The 17,204-nt window shown below is 49.5% G+C and overlaps 2 long non-coding RNA genes across 2 annotated transcripts; both read right to left on the reverse strand.

Moving 5' to 3' along the window:
- Positions 1-419: 419 nt before the first annotated feature.
- Positions 420-1,569, reverse strand: LOC127325769 (uncharacterized). The gene is made up of 2 exons (XR_007867367.1): positions 1,139-1,569; positions 420-1,050 (listed from the first exon to the last, which is right to left on the reverse strand). It is a non-coding gene; the product is annotated as an uncharacterized lncRNA (long non-coding RNA).
- Positions 1,570-7,914: 6,345 nt separating this feature from the next.
- LOC127325751 (uncharacterized) lies at positions 7,915-9,138 on the reverse strand. Its single transcript, XR_011752388.1, has 2 exons — positions 8,324-9,138; positions 7,915-8,142 (listed from the first exon to the last, which is right to left on the reverse strand). It is a non-coding gene; the product is annotated as an uncharacterized lncRNA (long non-coding RNA).
- Between the last annotated feature and the right edge of the window lie 8,066 nt (positions 9,139-17,204).

Consider the following 17,204-nt stretch of genomic DNA (forward strand, 5'->3'; position numbering starts at 1 on the left):
CTAATTAGGCGCTGACGTCTGAGTGATGTGCAGCAGGATGCAGCCGGTGCCGCGCTGCAGCTATCAGTTTTGGCAGTTCACTGTTTGTGACATTGAATGCATCCGTAACACTGGATGAACGTGACACGAGCTAGTAAGCTACGCCGGCAGGAGCGAACTCACCAGGCCCTCGTTGGCCGACCTCACTGCTGAGGTCCAGCTCGAAGCAGGCAGCCGCGTGTACTCATCTTTGCTCGAAAGAAATCAGCCTCCAGTGCTTGTCATCGAGGTGTATAGTATATTTTCTATGCAATAATAAGTAACGTCCATGGATGCTTAAGACCCACCTCACGATTTTACCATTGTGAAAATGAGCGTCTGCCCTGGAGTAGATGTCTTCAGGTGCGTCAAGCAGATGTCAAGGTCTCCTAACTCACATCTGTACCAAGTATTGCTTGCAGTAAATGAGGAACAAAGTTGTACTTCACTGTAAGAGACCAACACGGCCACCTACCAACAATCATTGTAAAACACTTCCTAGCATGCAAATCAGAAATTCACTCTTCACCACACCTTTTCTACACATAGGGCGGCGGATATCAAGGAGTCTTATCACTGCCAGTCTGCCATACTGCAAGACTCAGCGGAATGCATGCTAAAAGCCAGCGTCGATTTGATTCTTGACTGTTTTCACCTGACGCACTGCAGCGCTGCGATATGCTGTGTTCGGGTAGGTGATTTGCAGTGTCTCTGCTAATTAGTGCATGGACTTGATACAAACACACGCAAGGAGCACGAATCACAACGCAGGAACGGACGGCATCGACCGAGGGGGTAGTGCCACCGGGTGGCAACACCTTATTTTGCTTCTAGCTTTCCTCAACAATATCTTGGGCTTCCGAGTCTTCTTATTCTTCGGGTAGTGGGCCTTCAATAAACCCCGGGTACTATCTTTGGCAGGCCCATTGGGGATGCCTATGTCACTCATTGCGTCATACAAGTTATCATCCACTACATCGTCGTGTTCATCCGCTGTGTTCATCCCGTGATCATCATCACCAGCGTTGCTTACTGAGAAAATTGGGCCACCCCGTATCAAAGTTAATTCACGGTCAAGGTTGTATACCAGAGACATGATCCAAAAGAACATTCTTCCTACCTGATTGCACATGTTTTATGTGCAATGATTTTGGTCAGAAGACTGCTGATCATCCAGTGCGAATTTGCAAAAGCCTTCTGAAAATACATGTGCCTCGTCTGGGATATTATGAAAGCAACCTCTCAATTAGATTCTACATATTTGTTTAAGCATAGATTGCAAAAATCCATACCGTCGTGGAGCTTGTTATTTTTGGAGCTTGGGCCTAGGAAGACCATCAAATCTTCAGCCAAGCCTGTTACTAAGACCATCAGAATTTACGCATTTCTTCCAATTTGTTGAGCTTTGGACGCGTCTTAGCAATATCCATCGTGACCCCGAGGTGGAAGAAGGCATCGTTTGGATGGTCATGCTGAGTGGCCAATACTCGGGCAAGTCAGCATATGAGGTGCAATTTTTGGGTTCGACGTCCTCAAGCATGGACAAAAGAGTATGCAAAGCTTGAGCACCTCCGAAAGTCAAGTTTTTTTTTTTGCGTGGCTTGCTATTCAAAATAGGATTTGGACTGCCGATCGCTTGGCCAACTGTGGATGGCCTAATTACGGGCTTTGCTCTCTTTGCAAGCAACGCACAGAAACCTTCGTTCACCTCTCGTCCATTGCCACTTCACCAGTCATATTTGGGGCTTCGTCAAAAATAGGATGGAACTCCCAAACTTGACCCACTTCAATGGATGAACCTTTCGATCTCCGAGTGGTTGACCATGAAGGTGGCCGGTCATATGCCCAACCAGAAGGATCCATCACATTGCTCGTCTCTTGGAAGGTGTCGAACGAGCGAAAATGTAGGGTCTTCCACAACAAGAATGCTATTAAGAGAGACAATTTTTATTGGTTCTAGCGGGTGTCAGACGGTTGGGCTATTTGTGCCGCGAGAGTGATCCTTGTAATAAGCTTAATTTAGTGTAGCATGGCATGTACTTTCATGTAAAACATCTAAATCAATAGATATGGGCAGAGATTTTGACCCTGTTTCAATTTTTTTATGTACAGACGAGGAAAATTCACACCTTATTTTCAACATGGGTTGATGATCGTTTCATGTACTGTCTACTCTCCTGGCACTAAGTAATTGTTGCAGGATAATTTAATGAACCTAGACATAGTTTTGTCTAAATTGGCGACAAATATTTGAAGCCGTGGAAGTATTGATTTTAGATTCAGTTTTTTTCCCCATTTTTCTGCCTGTACAAGGCTCTTGTACTTCAGACCTTCAGTACTTCATTATACCCAAAATCTAGTAGTACTAAAGATATGCAGCATCAAGGCTGCTAGCTACTATAGTAAAACATTGTTAAGTTTGAGAAACATATGAATTCCCCAGCTCGTAGAGACCATCAAAATACTCGGCCGGTGTATGGTCTAGCTACAAAAATGAAAGCACAGGTACCAGCTGGTCTTGCCGACATGGCAAGCTCCCAGCAGCTGGGCTCTGCCGGTGCCAGCTCGCTCCTCCATTTCGGCGCCACCGACGTGCCCAGTTGACCACCGGAGCTGAGTGCGTACGTTATCGCGCCCGACGGCCTCGTTATTCGGCGCGGCACCTACCTGTGTAGGCGTCCGCCTCCAGCAAAACCATCAAACATGGCGAACAAGGCGATAAAACTAGGGTTTATAGTTGTCGCATCAGCAATCTCCACGCTCGGGTGTACGTCCTCGACCTCGATCACTAGCCCCCACGCATGCGCACACCAGTGCGCGTACCTAAGCAGCATCATTTTTCACACACTAATCACACCTGGCCGGCCAGCTGCCACTGAGAATTTCTCGATCATAGACTGAGCACACAAGATCCAACTTAATTGGTTTGGCCCTCCGCGTCGCTCCCCGCGGGCGACGGGAGGGCGACAAACCCTAGGCGCCCGAGCCCCGCTCCTCTCTGCCCCTCCCCGCCGCTGCCGCCGGCGCAGGCCGCCGGGCAAAGCCCGCGCGGTGCCAGCGACGGCGGAGCTGCTCTTCCCCGCGCATGAGAAAGGGAGACGCGGGGTCTCCTCATCTGGTGGCGGTGATCCCAAGTCGGAGCGGTTCCGGCGGCGGCGCATCCTCCTGGGCAGCACGGCGGCGGGTGACGACGAGGCGGTGGCGAGGCTCCTTGGCCGCGGGACAGCGCGGTGGCTCGGGGCTCCACCTGCCTGGCCCAGATCTGGGCCCTTCGGGCTCCACCTGGGTCCGGGCGGGCCGGCTCCCTGCCCAGCGGTGCTCCTCTTGGCGGACGGAGGGACGGCCGGTGCTCGGGGCAGCGAGGTCGGCGGTGCGCATACTGCAGCGTGGAGACATGAACTTCACGAGCCCGCTTGGGCTCGGCCGGGCCAGGTGGGCCTGGTGTGTTCCGGTCGACGCGTCCAGTCGGTGTCCGCAGGCGGCGGTGGAGGTGGTGCCCTCCGGCGTGGCTGCTGACGTGCTGCCTCTCATTCCCGGTTGGCTCGTTCTGTTCGTGATGACCCTGCTTCGTTGGTCATGGTGAGACGGCGGAGGTGTCTGCAAGGCCGTGGTGGCGCATGGTGGTGGGTGGCGAGTGTGGTGGAGCATGATGGAGCGTCCGAGGCGAGGTTGCGAGGGTCGGGAGAAATCCCTGTCGGTTTTTCCGGCACCGATGCGATGACGCCCGCGGGCGCCATCCTTCCTTCTTGAAGGGCGTTGGGTGAAGCCCTGTTTCCTTGTCCTTGCGCGTACCGGGGGAAACCCTAGGACTACTCCGGGCAGCAATGGCGTCGTCGTCGCATCCATTCTTGAAGGTGCTGCTTGGTACGTGGAACTTCAGAGTGCTAGGAGCGTGGTGGGAATTCTCCAACGGGCGCAGCGGTTGCGAGGCATCTCCGTTTTCGTTGATCCGACCCTTTCGGCATTAGTTTCTCTTTTCTTTCTTTTGTGTTTTCTTTTGGACATGCTTGTACTGTTTTCCCCAGCAATGGTTCTATGTTGTATCGGTGTTGTGCTATATTAATATAGCGGGATGAAAGCCTATTTCGAGGAGGATCCAACTTAATTGCTAGCTAGCCGGCCCTCTAGCTCCGCGATCGAATGCGAATATGTACGTGTTTTTGCAAACCCTAGATGGCCAGGTGCCTCTCTAGTCATCTCATCTCCTGGAGGCTATATATAGCGAAGGTATCCCGTACGTGCCTTTGCATCCAGCAAAGAGAGTTAGCTAGCTACCTCGAGTAGACAAGCAAGGTTAGTGGGCTGACTATAGCTAGCACCGAGCTGAGCTGCCTAGCCGAGCTACTAGCTAGCTAGTCACTCAATCATGAAGAAATCGGCCGTTGTTGCTGCGCTAGCTCTCATCTTCTTTGTCGCCGCGGCGGTGCTGCCGGTGGCGACGGTGGCCGTCGCGACGCCGCCGTCCAAGTACACAAAACAGGAGGACGTGACAAGCCAGCTCGTGAAGGGCGTGGGGTCGTTCTCAGTGACCGTGTACAAGCTCCACGAAGGGCGGACCATGTCCTACGCGAGCACATCCCAGTGCTGGTCCGTGCCGTCCCAAGAAGGCTACGAGTACTGGTCGGAGCTAACGGCCAAGGACGGCGCCGGCGCCTATGGCAGGTACTTGTCCATCGTTTGGGGCATCCCGGGGTCGGAGTCCAGGACGTGGAAGCTCCTCAGCTTCAACAGCACCAACTGAAGTGGTGAAGCTATTGAGTATTGACGCCTATCGCGCGCGCGGTTGAGACTCTTTCGTCACTCGTCACACTATAGTACTTGCTTAGTTTACTCTATGGAGATTTATGATTTTTAGTCGTACAGTGTCTTGTGGTGGGCACATTGCGATTTTTGTGTTTTTATCACCATGATGATGTGCTTCTGTATTTTGAAATTAATAAGTGTGGCTACTTATTTTGTCATCCTGGTGTTTTTTTTTACAATATTACCACACCCTCCTTGCAATCTATGTTTGTGGTCCTCCTACAGATGAAGCCCTACTTTTCTTTCGATAAAGATGTTTTCTTAAAAGATTTAAGCATTCCACTCGATTTCTGCATAACAAAAATGCACAGGGTCATTTAAATCTAAAAATTACATCAACAAAATATAATAGAGTGATGCTCTCTACAAGTAAAACTACAATACCCCATATGCATGGTGTAGACTACGATGCCATCCATGTTGGATAAAAGTACCACTCATTCTTTCCTCTAACCATCTATACACACCTAAATAAATAGGTCGCGATGCTCCACAATGTAGGGATGACCATGAACGGACCGTGGCCATGCACCCATAGATGACTTGCATAAGAGAGAAAAATTATGGTTAAAAACCTTGTTGTTTCTGTATAGCTATAGTCACCAAACAACAACAATCGCTCTCACCATAATAAGTAGTTTGAACCTATGATCCACACCACTTAGCCAATTGCTGAATATATTCGCAACGCTGCATGTTGGGTATAAGGTAGAGCCTATCTGGATGACACAGTAAGTGTTTGCACTCTAACAGTAAGTGTTTTATAGTCTCGTCGTGGTGACACAAGACACACATTTTACTTTCATTCCAATTGCATTTTGCCAAGTTATCCTTGGTAAGAATTTACGCCTCGACGAAGATATCATGTGAAAACCTTCGTTATGAGCAGAATCTTCATTTATTGTTGTTATCAACTGATTGAATTAAAGCTTTGTACATAGAATCTACCGAGAATTTACCACTCTCATGTAGATTACATCGAAGTTTGTCGGACCCATGTATCAAATAGACCAAAGCCAAACACTGCAGCCAAGCATTAGAAGGTGCTAGACTAGGAGCAACGAGATATCATCTGAACGACACATTTTGTGGTAAAGTTTCCAACACCTTAGCGAGTGTATCATTTTTGTTTCCCACAATATTATATAGAGTTGGATATTATTCTTGAAGTGTGGTGTTACCTAGCCATTTATCGTTTATGAATCTTATTTCTAATGCTTAATTGAGAACGAACCATATAGGAAGAAGAGCTTCTTCGTCACCATTAGATCAATCCAGAAGTGCGAGTCACTTGGTTTCCAATAAAGCTAAAACAATGTACTGAGCATACACACTTTCACCTAAGTAGGGTTTGTTAGACCCCATCCACGTCAAGGTCATGACTAACAGGACCCCCCCTTCAGCAACGCATCGATGCGTTGCCGAATGTTCATATAAGCGTTGCTAATGTCTACACCAACGGATCTGGTATGCGTTGCCGTTGGTGGCGTTGCAAGAGTCTACAGCAACTCATATACATGCGTTGGTAACTGGCATGGAGAAGCGTTGTAAGATAACAACGCATATAATTAGAGCCTAACAACACTTCATATGCGTTGGTGGTTGCCCCATCTGAATGGGTTTTACAATGCGCATAATAGATATTGCAAAAGTTTGGAGGAGTTGATAGATAGTTCAAATAACTAATGGTAGTTTATATATGGACAACCACAATTATTTGTTCGATGCTGGGAGTGCATCGGAGAGATGCAATATAGTAAACATAAAGACCTCATATATTAAATCAACTATGTAGCTTTACATATAGCAGGATTCAACGAATACATGTTGTGTATTTCTCAAAATGACATTCTAAAACATAATCTACAACTATGAGGTAGTGGCATCATTCTCGAAACTTTCTCTCAGCATCTCAGCCATGCATCATCTGAATATTTTGGCAATCTACAACAATAGCACCAATTTGAGATAAGTAACTTACCATTAGTCAGAAAAAACAAGTGAATAAAATAGTACAATTTAAAATAGCTTCAACATACGAAGGTTGAAGGCCAAGAGATAATTAATCTAACTGCATAACCACTTCTCGGAACACGGAAGGAAGTTGTGTTTATCTTTTCTATATAGACAAAAAACCGAGAACTTTTTCTGTTATATATAAATTATCATTTATTTCAGTAGACTTTTATGTGTCCTCTTCATTCAAATCAAAATAATCTTTCCAGTCTAACACACTCGTTGAGGATAGCTCACTCAGGTGTGGAATCTTACTTACAACAAGTAGCTTGGTGCTAAAAATATTTTAAATAAACTTGTTGTGATTTACAGAGTAAAGTTTAAATTAATATAGGAGATAGAATAAAAGATGTAACTGAGTAATTGTTTAAGAATTTTCTTTTGACTACACCTGTTATAGACTTATAGTTCACTGAGTAAAATATTTTACAGAAATTCTATGATGTGCTGACTCAGTGTGCATCCTTCCGTACATAAATGTACAGAAAATACAATAATTTTCACTATTCAGAAGTAGATGAAGATAGACTAAAAATGCACATGAAACTAAATTCAGACATTTCTTCCCACGTCAGTATGTATACTAGTCCATTGAGATGCCTAGGTCGACTATTAGAGCATCCCCACTCGTTGGCGCTCCCCACGTCCAAATCCGGCGAAATTTTTGTCCGGATTGGAGGAAGATTTGGCGTGGGGGGCAGTATATTTCCAGTCGTGTGCTCCCCAAGCGGCGTTTCTCGGGGAAAAAGAGGACGGCTCGGGGAATCCGGACGAAAGAGGAGACACGTGGGCGTGGGCGGTTGGTTTAGCTTCATCCGGAGTCCCCGAGCGCTCCCCGGGAGGGCGGGGATGGTATGGGGAGTCCGGACGAAAATAGGCTCAAATCCGGATCAAAACGAGGAACCGGGGGCCTGACTGGGCCGTTTTTCGCCGTCCGGATGAAAAAAAGTGGCCGTGGGGGGCTCTGTGGGGAGACGAGTGGAGATGCTCTTATATGTGAGACCTTAACAACATCAGGACCAATGACCTTCTGCACAACCATGGCTTTATATTATATTTTTAGATGCATCACAAAAATACTGAAGCTTTACCTCTCGTATAAAAATGCATAAGCATAAGCATGTTATCACAAGAAACCAAACAGAAATTTCTGATCCAGTGTGTAAAGATTCTGCAATACAATTTCATATCTTTGTCGGTTCCTTCCTTGAGTAGAGAGGATTCCCAATATAATACATGTTGTGCATATCTCCAGCGAATACAATTTTATATCTTAGTAGGCGCCCTCTTTGATGACAGAGCATTCTGCAATAGAATTTCAGAAGTCAGCTCAGTTTCCCGTATTTTTACAACCAACTAGTTAATCCCTGACTAGCTCTGAAAGATGCATACCACACCTTTGAAAAAAACGAGCTGGGCATAGTAATCAACAACACATTTGTCAATTTAGTGAAACCATAGGCACAAGTTAAAGTTGCAGGAATACCGAAGCTACAGTACGTGATGTGGTTCCTGATAGGGTTTGCCAAACTGGAACAGTCCTTCACCTCATTGGCTCCAGAATCACCAATGCGAACACACATATGTCAGCAGCAACGTGATAATGTTCTGGAATCACGTTATGTTAGATTTTCTGCAGTATAAGTCACTAATATTTATGGCACAGGAACATTGACATATTAGATTTTTTTTTGGATAATGATTGACATGTTAGGTACCTCTAGCCTGCTGTAAAATTTGGGGAGCTCGAAAATAAGTAAAAAAGGAAAGAGCAATCAAATGTAGGAACTGGTCACCTGATTAAAGGAGAATCGTGGTGGGGACGATGGTTTGGCACCCCTGGCAGGGGATCTGGGATCGAGGGGCGCCCTTGTTTGAGGAGCGGGAACGACAGGAGACACAAACGGATCCACGAAGCACAATCACCTGAAAAAAAAAACGGATCTCTGCACAGATCGAGTGGTGCCCCGTGCCCGTCGTCGATGGCCGGTTGTGGAGCAGAGTTTCGCTCGTCGGCTCACAGCTGCACATACTTGACGAACCCTAAACATCTCAAGCCATAACGCCAGTGCGAATAATGAAGTACGAACGGATGAACCGACGGCGACCACGATAGAGATAAATAGACGAGACCGACGACCAAGATAGAGATGTAAACGCAGGCCTGAAGTCGGGTGGCAGCGGCGGCCGGGGCGTAGTGGCATGAGAGGATCTGGGAGGGGGAAGATCTGGCCGGAGGTGTATTGCTGCGGGAGGAGAGGACGGGCATTGAGGGGAAATATCAGATCGTGTCTTGTTTTATCTCTCCACTCACACCACGCATGGGGAAGTGGGGAAGTTGTTCTCTAGGAGCGCATGTGGAATCCGTTGGAAGATATGCGTAGCTATAGGGGGGTTCGTGTTGTAGTAAGTTCTCCTTGATTTTAGAGCGACAAACGATACTCTTCTTAGAGCAAGTACAATAAGTCCTAGTCAGCTGACTATAAGGATTAAAATAGTATATTATTGCTTAGTTGGAGGAGAGAGAGGAGGAAAGAGAAGGAGAGTGGGCTCTTATGCAAGAGCCAGCTCTAGCACGTGCTCCTAGGCACTTTGTGAGAGTGAAAGGTGGGTCATACATTGATTAAGTACTACATTTTTATAGCTCACTATTGTATATGTTGGCTCTAAGTTGGCAATAGATGACATGGCACTTGGCTTATAGCCAGCAGCTGGCTACACTATTGGAATTGCTCTTAGCTAGTCGATACCTTCTTTATTTGAATCCATTTTTCTGAAGACACAAGCCGCACATCCATTTATTTCGTTGATAGGAGAGATGAAAAAATAGAAAAATGCTAGGAAGCTTTGGCTCGGCAGCACGGCTGCACGGGGCTCCTATAGGGAAACTAGACGCTTAATGTGTTCTTGTAGATGGAGTCTCGAACTTGTAACTTTTATTTTTGCAAAGCAAGAAATCTCTACATTTAATCTAGTCCCTACAAGTCCACCAAAACGTTCATTTTAACGGATTGCTTTGTCCATCCGGTGCAAAATCTTCAGCAGTTGTTCTCAAACATTAGAAAAATATGCAACACACACATATACTTCGAATATCTTTCATAGATCTATGAGTCTTATTCTTTTCCATGTGAATTTCGTATACAGGCGCATGCGACACTAGTATAAAAAGGGCCTACAATCCCGGTTGATAAGGGCCTTTACAACCGGGATTAGTCATTTGGGACTAAAGGCCCTCCCGGTTGGCGTTCCTCGAGGCAAATGACCTTTATTCCTGATTTGTAACCCCAACTGGGACTAAAGGCTATTTCGTTAATATTTTTTATCCATTTTTTATCTAATTATTTTTCGCTCCCTCTTTTTTTCTTTTCTTTTTTCTCCAAAATTTCTAGTATTTCAGTTATTTGACAAGTTCAGTCTCTAACTACACTTAATCTCTAGTCAAATTAATTATCCGTAGTTAAACTTTCCGCTCGGTCACCCATCCTCCCACTACTCTAGCACTAGCACGTTTAACTTTCAAGTTCCTTCCCGTCCCGCTTCCAAGTGCTTCGCACACATGTTGTTGATAGTAATATCATATCAATCCTATTAACATATTGGTCGATGCCACACTTCTTTATTGTTTGAATTTCCAAAGAATTCTTTTAATAAACAAAATTAATGATATAATAATAATCTTGTATTATAATTTTAAATTATTTTAAATATTAATTTGTATTATACTTATTTTTTATTTTTTTAATAATTTTTTTGCCAAACCTGAAAATTTGAAAATCTAAAAATTGGCTAACTTTATGGTTAAGTAACAATAATATTTATGCAGGATGCAATTATTAATTTAAAAAAACTAAAAAAAATATAAAATCATGAATTTCTAGCAAAAACTAAAATCATCCTACTTTCATATTTTTATTTAGAATTTAGTGAATCTAAAAATTAGCTAACCGGGTAAACCCAGGTGAATTCGGATGTAACTTCTTCCACGATCATTTTGCTATATTATACATTTTTTCCGACGTCGTATGCAAAAGTTAATTTCATTTTACCATTTTCTAAGCTTTTTATGGGAAAAAGGTTGAAATTCAAATTTATTAATTTATCCTAATAGTAGGTTGCGTAACATACAAGAATCTCAAAAGATTATATTTTATGAATTTTCTATCATTTTCTTTTATATTTTACAAAGCTAAAATAGGGATCCACGGGGGGCGGGGGGGGGGGTGGTGGAGGTGCGTGGAGAGCCAAAAAAACCTAGAAATCATTTAGTCCCGGTTCGCTTTACCAACTGGGACTAAAGGTTCCAAATAAACTGGGACTAAAGGCTTTCTAGGATGAACCAGGACCATTGCCTCCCAATAGTCCCGGTTCATTTTTAAACCGTGACTAAAGCTCCCAGGGGTGCTGGACGAAAGCCCTGTTTTCTACTAGTGTGATGTAATGGAACGGAGAGTTCCACCTCCAATTCGCTTTTGCAGAGTGACTCGGGGAATCCCTAGAACCTCCGCTAGCAGGATCTTCCTCCTGGTTGGTTCGGAGTGGTGCGAGTTGGCAATGGAGTGATGTCGAGCTTCCGGCGGCCCGTGGCATGATGACGCAGTAGGTGAGCCGGAGCGAAAGCTTTGGAGCTTGTGGGTTGTAGATCTGGGGTGGCCTTTGTCCTTGATCTGATGGGGAGGCGGGGCGTCAACATGTGGTGATGGTCTGACGAAGGTGTTACTATTCTAGCTACGTTGTTATGGTGGCAGGGTGGCGGCATTGGTTGTGCTGGGAGACGTGAAGGTGGTGTAGGTGCGGTGTGGAGGTGCCCAACCTGCTCGCCGACATCCAGATTACACAAAGGAGAAGCAATTGGTGACCATGGGGAGATTCTTCTGCTGCGTACTCTTGCACCAGGGATCTTGGCGTTCATTGCTTCCGCAGATCCGCCCGAACATTCACCTTGCTCGCAATGATGGAGGAGCTCTAGGCAAAAGCCTAACCTCTTGCCTTGGTCGCTACTGACTGCAGCAGCACCCTAGTGTCGTCTATCTTCTTGGAGGTGTTGTCTTAGAGCTTTGTTCTCGCCCTCGTGGGGTTGTGGCCCTCTGAAAAAATCCCTAGCTTTGTGTCGTCTAAGCGGGTGATGGTGAAGGATATGTGGATACCTCTTTGGAGGCATCACTCGTGTCTGCCTCATCGGCGGTGTGGTGGATGTCAAGGCGGCAACACCGAGAGATTGTATTTGTACGCCAAGGCGGTGGCTTCTGGATTCATAGCGGGTGGTGGCCACATGAGATAGGGACATATTGGCTCGCAATGGCTTGGGTGGCAGTGTTGTGTAACTTGAGCGGCGGTGCTGTCAACTCAGTCGACACGTCCCAGTAGGGTGGTTGGACTTTTAGGCTAGGTGGCGGCAATATATGAGTTGGTGTGATGGTCATGGTCTGCGGCCGGCTTCCCTGGGTAGCTTGGGCTGCGGGTTAACACTTAGTGTGGCATTGCAACTCGAGTGCGAGAGGTGGTATGCTATGGCGGTGACGCTGGAAGGTGTTGATCGCACAGAGCGCGATGAAAAAGCGGCAAGTCGAAGCAGCGGCTTTGAGTGTTTGACAAGTTTGAGGGGTTTTGACGTTGGATCGTGTGAGCAATGAGGTTATCTTTTCAATGGTCGGCATCATGTGGGGCATCATTTCTGACGCTTGGTCTTGTGGGTGCGGTCTTCTTCACCTTTTTGGAGCATCCCTGGTTTTCTCCTTCCGTAGCCGGCGTGGCTTCTTCTTGTCGGCGGTAGTGTGAGTTCAACTAGTTTGGTGGAATGGGGTACCGTTCGTTGTGGTTGTGCACGGGCCTATTATGTTTATGTTGGGTTTGGCTTGGCCCTAATTGAGAGTGACAAGGATGCAAAACATCTCCAGGAAGGCACACCAACTATGATTTATTTGTATTTTCAACCATTTGTTATTTGTTGAATTTGTTGTTGTATCATTTGATTCATATTCTTTCAAAACATTTGTTCTTGTTCGTATTGTTTGTAATATGACAGCAAACATTTGTGTAATAATTCAGATTATTGTTGTATTTTATGAAACATTTGTTGTATCAATTGGTTGATTGTGATATTTTACAAAATCCTTTATTTCCGGTTTTTGTTGCGGGCCGAAGAACGGCCGCGCAGTCCAGGCGCGGCCCGCATATCAGCATATTCATTTGGCGCATCTGAACTGCGTAGCCGTTTTTTGCCCCCCAAAACGCATTTGGGGTCTGGGTACGGTTATTTGCGATTTGCGGTTCAGGCGTTCAGCTAGAGATGCTCTTAGACCAGGGTATCCGATATGTCATGGTACCTGCTCGTCTCCGGCCGCCATCAGTCCCGATCGGCGGTATCGCTTGAACCGGTTGATGGAATCTTGAAGATCGGAGTCGTATTTCTTTTCCAACAAGTCGTGCCCGTACCGAGAACTCGCTCTCTGGCTGAGCTTGATCCTGGCGGAGCACTGGGCAGCGCAGCGTAGCAGGTTCGCGATCGACACCGCCGCCAGTCTTGCCCGGCCCGTGGACCTGTGAGACCCTCGAACTCGAGATGCTCGAGCTTGCGGAACTCCGCTAGGAGCTGAACCCGCCGCGCCTCGCTTGTGATGGCGATCTCCTCGAGGTCGCGCACCCGTAGCTTCATCACCTTGGCGTGGGTGTAGCTGCGGACGAATTGCCAGAAGTTCCGGCGGACATCGCGTGGATCCTTGCCAGTCGAGGAGAGTCAAATCCGCCAGCGGCAGAGTCAGAAAGATGTGCCGGAGGGGCCCCCCTATAACGGAAGCGCAGCAGTCTGGGCGCGTCAATCTCCACTCCACGCAATCACGCATCCTTCTTTCATCCAGCCGAACCAGTCGAGCAGCACGGCGGCCGCCGGGCAGCTGAGGCGGCGAAACACACCCTCGTCTCTGGATTCTCGAGGATGACGGACTCAAGGTGGATGACGGCGAGCACCAGCGCGGCTTGGATGACGCCCTGGAGAACCTTGAGCGGCACCTTGCTGTGGCACAGCCGCATCGACGCGAGCCGCGCGAGCGCGATGGCGGACGACAGCGGCAGCTCGAGGCCGCTGCAGTTGCGCAACTCCAGCACGCGGATGGTCTCCGACGGCAAGAAAGCGAGACGGAGCTGGTAATAAATTCCTAGTGCATCATTAGTTCATTACGCGACTACAAGTCGGATCGAGTCAATCCGCTCGAACCGCGGGGCATCGCATCGAGATGGCGAGATCCACGGCCGTGATCCGCGGCGCAATGGAAGAGGTAGGCCGTTTTGAGAAAATATAATCGCGAACGTTTGCGTCCACAATTTTGGTTGTGTACCGCGTAAGTCGGTAGTTTCGTGCGCAAACGTAAGCCCTGGAGTCATTTATCCCTAGGTTTCTTGCATTTCAAATAAGGATAGGAGGAGAAAATCCTGGAGTTTCGGATCCGTGCGAGACACGTACTAACATAAATCTGCTGCGCATATCATGGATGCAACTTGCGCATTACCGTGGGAGGATCATCAGGTCAGATTTTCGTGATGGCGGCTTGGAAAAGTGAGGACCCGTCTGCATGGTCGGACTTGCCGCCGGAGCTGCTGGGCACCGTCCTCCGCTCCCTGCCGTCCCTCGCTGACCGTGTCCGCCTCCGCGCAGTCTGCCGCCGGTGGCGCAACAGCGCCATCGTGTTCCCTCCGTCGCACCTTCACCTCCCCTGGCTCGCCTTCATCGACGGCACCCTCCTGGATGTCGTCAACAATGCCGCGCACCGCGTGCGCATACCCGACGACGCCGTCTGCTACAGCGCCGGCGAGAACACGTTCTTCCTCGTGCACGACGACGGCCGGTGCTCCCTGGTGGACTTGTTCTACGGCGGCACCGGCACGGCAACCCCTCTCCCCGAGCTAGCCGCACTCCTCCGCGCTTCTAAAGTGGACCCGCGCTACGAGCTGCTGCAGCCAGTCCACAAGGTCGTGGTGTCCACGTCCTCGGCAGAGCTGGAAGAAGATTGCCGCCTCGTCGCGGTCATAATCCGCGGCGGCAATGTCATCATCTCCACCTGCCGGCCGGCGGGGGAGGCCAACGCATGCCTGGCGCTGGATAACTACTTCAATTTCTCCATCGCCGACATCATGTTTTTCCAAGGGAGGATGTACGCCCTGGCCAAGGTCCACGAGGCGCTACAGGCCGTCGACCTCAACAAAGGCCGCATCGACCAGCTGCCAGCGCCGCGACCCCCTGGTATCGAGGTCATACCCGGAGCGGCATCGGCCGAATTCGAGATGATTCAGGAGCCTCATCTTCAGGAAGATCCATGGCCGTATGGTCACGAGGTTGCCGGGCGGTATCTAGTTGAATCCAATGGCAAGCTGCTCATGATCAGGCGGTGGATCCGCAAACCTCTGATGAGCTTTAGTTACTATGCGATGACTGAATTCCATGACGCCGACGGATACGACCTCGACCGGACTCGCCGATTCGAGGTCTTCGAGATTGGCCACCGCCAATGGAACAGCCGGCGCCGGTGGCACAAGGTCCAGAGCCTGCACGGACAGGCGCTCTTCGTGTCATCGCCGTGCTCCAAGGCTGCACCTGCAGCGGACCATGGAGCTCAACAAGACTGCATCTATTTCTCCCACCAGTTCTGTCGGAGGAAGATGGACGACCCCCTTGGTGACTCCGGGGTCTACAGCATGAGAGACGGGACGATCACGCGGCCCTTGCTGCCCGAGCCCGCGGCGGTGTCTGCGTCGCTGCCATGGCTCCGGCGGTTCCCTACGTGGGTTTTCCCTGTTGAAGCATAATTCGGTTTCAGCTGCATACTGGTTGGTTCTCGATCGGTTCCTAGTGCCAAGAGACCAAAGGGGTCCAATAATAAGATGGTAAAGAAACTAATACGTACTAGTACTACTTTCTGCATTCTTTTTTCTAGAGGTCTTAGAGCATGTCTAACAGGCCCCGTATATTTTCGCCCCTTAAAACACGAGTAGAGGGCCCTGTATTCACTTTTCGCCGGCCGAAAAATCGTCCGAGCTAGCAGACCCCGTATGTCTAAACTGTAAAAAGGAATATTCCCAAATATGCCAAAAAAAAAAATCATCTTCTTCATCCTCTCCTTCTTCCTCCTCTGGCCACAGCCACAGCCCTGCCCAGCCCCTGCCCCGCCCCGTCCCGGCCCCCGCTGCCGCGCCTGCCGCCGGCCGCCGCCGCCGGCCCACGGCCGCCGCGCGCTCGCCCGCGCGCCGCACCCGCCCGGCCTACCACGCCCGCGCGCCGCCCCGCGCCAAGGCCGCGCTCGCCCGCGCCGGCCCACGGCCGCGCGCACCCGCCCGCCGCCGCCCGCCAAGGCCGCGCCGCGCGCCGCACCCGCCCGCGCTCGCCGGCCGCGCACCCCGCGCTGCTCCGCCTAGCCAGCGAGCACGCGCGCCGCCTCGCCCCCGCACCCGCCCGGCCGCCTGCTAGCCTCACCCGCGCCCGTAGTCTTGTGCAGCATCTCGATTTGGCGTGATTGGGAGCGTGCAGGAGCTCGATTTGGCGCGATTGGGTGCGTGCAGCAGCTCGATTTGGCGCGATTTGGCGGAAGCAGTTGCGATTTTGTGAAAGTTCAGCGCGCCACGAGTGGGGGGTTGGCCCTGTATTCAGCCTCCCACCCTGTACTTGTAAGGGGCGAGGAGCCGCCCCGTAATCGAAAACAGCAAAAATCGATACGGGGGCCGGTTTTACGGGGTCTGCTAGACGGCCGGGTAGAGCCGAAACCCGTATAATGACGGTTATTATACGGGTTTGCCCCTTTTACGGGGTCTGTTAGACCTGCTCTTATAAGAGCACATCCACAACGCTAGACTCTAATCTGAAGAACGGTTAGGTGAAAAAATCAAATGCCATAAAACTGGACGGCGTCCTTAGGGCATCTCCAACGCGGCGACCCATACCGCACCCGTGCATCCGGATGGGTCTATACGAACAAAACCGCGGCCCAACGCGGGCCACACATTGCAAATGCGGATGGCCGTGGTGTTTGGGGTGACCTAAACACGTCCCAAATCTGGGCCAGGTTTGCGTGGCCGCGAATGGCACGTGGTGTCCTCGCGTGTCCGCCTGGTCCGCATGTCTGGCCCACATGTGGGTGCCCCAGTCCTATTAAATGTGGACTGGGGAGGGGGAGTGTCCATATCCAGTCCCCACTCCACCACTCCACTCCGGCCGCACGAGCTCGGCCTTCCGCGCCGCCATGGCCCCGAAGCGAGAGTTCGAGCCGTCCGCCAACGACCATGAGGCCGGCAGCAGCCGGCGAGCCGCTCCGACGGCTTTCGACATGGGGCCGCCGGCTCCCATCCGCCACCAGATCTACGTCACCGTAGCGGTGGCGCAT

Source organism: Lolium perenne, chromosome 1 (assembly GCF_019359855.2).
Source record: "Lolium perenne isolate Kyuss_39 chromosome 1, Kyuss_2.0, whole genome shotgun sequence".
Lineage (NCBI taxonomy): Eukaryota > Viridiplantae > Streptophyta > Magnoliopsida > Poales > Poaceae > Lolium > Lolium perenne.